Source organism: Myotis davidii, unplaced genomic scaffold (assembly GCF_000327345.1).
Source record: "Myotis davidii unplaced genomic scaffold, ASM32734v1 scaffold326, whole genome shotgun sequence".
Classification (NCBI taxonomy): Eukaryota; Metazoa; Chordata; class Mammalia; order Chiroptera; family Vespertilionidae; genus Myotis; species Myotis davidii.
In genome coordinates, this window is record NW_006296626.1 from 51,029 (window position 1) to 53,641 (window position 2,613).

Consider the following 2,613-nt stretch of genomic DNA (forward strand, 5'->3'; position numbering starts at 1 on the left):
GGGCGAGGGGGGCGGGGGATCCGGGGGGCCCGGGGGGCCGCCGTCCAGCCAGGTGGGCAGCAGCGTCATGCAGACCTTCAGCACCGAGGCCAGCACGTTGAGAAACAGCAGGAAGCGCAGCAGCAAGAAGTAGGACTCGGTGCCCGCGCCAAACTGGCCTACAGGGGGCGGCAGGAGGCCCGGGTCCTTGCTGAGTCAGGATTCCGGCTCCTCCTCCCTCAGACCCAGGAGCCCAGGCCCCCAGCCCCTCCTCCCTCAGACCCAGGAGCCCAGGCCCTGCCTCCCACCAAATGCCTCTATGAGGTCAGTTTCTCCACCTGCACGTAAAGAAAGGGTCTGGACTCAGCTGCATGAGTCAGTGTCAGCCTGGGGCCCTGTGACCTTGGCTAGTGCCCTCCCCACCCCCGCTCTGAGCCTCCGTGGGCTCCTCTGCGAATGAGGTGCCCATCCCATCCCATCGACCCCAGCCCAGGCCAGGCCCGGCTCAGAAATGATCTGTGACATGGAGGTGACAGGGACCCAGAGCTCGGCCTGCTGACGGCACCCAGGTGTGCCCAGCCCGGCTCCTCGGCCCTCCCCTCAGAGGCTCCGCGGCTCCCTGGCCTGGAACACTCCTCCCTCGTCCTCTGGGCCACCCCGGGCTGCCGAACTGGCCCTTCAGGTTCAGCGGCCAGCCGCCCCTCCTCCTCCAGGAAGCCTGCCGTGCCCTCTCCCTCAGCAGCCTCCTCCGGGCTCCACGGTGCCCTTTGCGTCCTCGTGATAGCACATGCGGGAAGGAAGACGTCACCTCTGTCATCTCGCCTCCTCTGCACGGAAGCTCTCCGTCCTCTCGTGTGCTCCTCCCCGTGCTGTGCGGCACAGAGAGGGGAGGGCACTTGCCCGGGGTCACACAGCTAGCCAGGGGCCAGGGCAGGGGAGGGCGGCACCAAAGGATGAAGGGGCGACATTGCATGATTGCATGGCCAGGTTCAACCGTCTCCATCAGCATACCCGGCCGGCGTGGCTCAGTGGTTGAGCGTTGACCTATGAACCAGGAGGTCACGGTTTGATTCCTGGTCAGGGCACCTGCCCGGGTTGCAGGCTCCATGCCCAGTGTGGGGCGTGCAGGAGGCAGCCGATCCATGATTCTCTCTCATCATGGATGTTTCTCTCTCTCTCTCTCCCTCTCCCTTCCTCTCTGCACTCAATACAAATATATATATATCTGTCGTGTATTGGTTGTGTGGTTGTAAATAAATTACTCATTAGTAACTTGTATGTGCCTCCGTTTTCTCATGTATAATGGGGTTCCTGGGACCCATTTCCTAGGTTGCTGTGGGGAGAATCCATACACAGATATAATGCTCCCTGACCAAATCCAACCATGACCTCACGGTTCATGGATCCGTGCACAACCACTGAGCCACACTGGCCGAGCTTCCTGTTCCAGGAAGAGAGAGCTGCACATGCAAAGGCCCTGTGGCAGGATGGGGTCTGGGTGCTCAGAGATTGGACCCTGGGGAGAGGAGGCAAGTGGGGTCCACATGCATCCCTTGGTTGTATGTGCCTCAACCAGGCATCACACCATAAACATGGGCACATCCGGACAATGCTCCGACCCCCTGAGCTTCCCGGCCAGGGCGAGGCGCTGTGACCTTAAATGGGGTGTTTCAGGGGGCCTCTCTGAGGAGGCGACATTCGGGCACGACCTGAAGGAGGTGAGGCCGTGGAAGGGAACAGCGTTCCAGGAAGAGAGAGCGGCACGTGCAAAGGCCCTGTGGCAGGATGGAGTCCGGGTGCTCAGGGAGCAGCAGGAGGCTGGTGTGCTGGGACAGAGTGAGTGGGGGAGGGGGCGGTTAGAGGAATGTCGCTGAACACCCTGATGAGATGACTCTACTTTTGTCCCCAGAAGGGGCACCGCTGGAGGATTCTGAGCAGAGACTGGGACTAGAGGGAGGAGCAGCAGGAGGCTGGTGTGCTGGGGCAGAGTGATGGGGGAGGGGGCGGTTAGAGGAATGTCACTGAACACCCCGATGAGATGACTCTACTTTTATCCCCAGAAGGTGCGCTGCTGGAGGATTCTGAGCAGAGACTGGGACTAGAGAGAGAGGAGGGAGAGAGCAGGGAGACCAGGTAGGGGGCAGGACCAGGGGTGGGAACCAGGTGGGCATCGGTGATGAGACAGCCTGAGAGTGGGCTGCCCTGGGGGGTGAGGTCAAGCTGTGACATCTGACAGTCTGGGGGACGCGCTGCCCAGGCCGCCTCGGACTCCCAAGGCCATCACTGCGGGGTTTATGAGGGAAATTCCCAGAGCAGCTGGGAAAGGGAGCAGTCGGGGCGGGGGGGCGGGGGGTGAGGGAACAGGTGGAGATGGAACTACGGACAGGTGTCCCGAGAGGGCCAGGCACTAGCTCTGGGGATAGAAAGACAGCCCGCGCCCGGCCGGCCTGGCTCCGCGGTTGAGCATCAACCTATGAACCAGGAGGCCCCGGGTTCGATTCCCCATCAGGGCACCTGCCCGGGCTGTGGGCTCGATCCCCAGTGTGGGACCTGCAGGAGGGAGCCAATCAATGATTCTCTCTCATCACTGATGTTTCTATCTCTCTCTCCCTCTCCCTTCCTCTCTGAAATCAC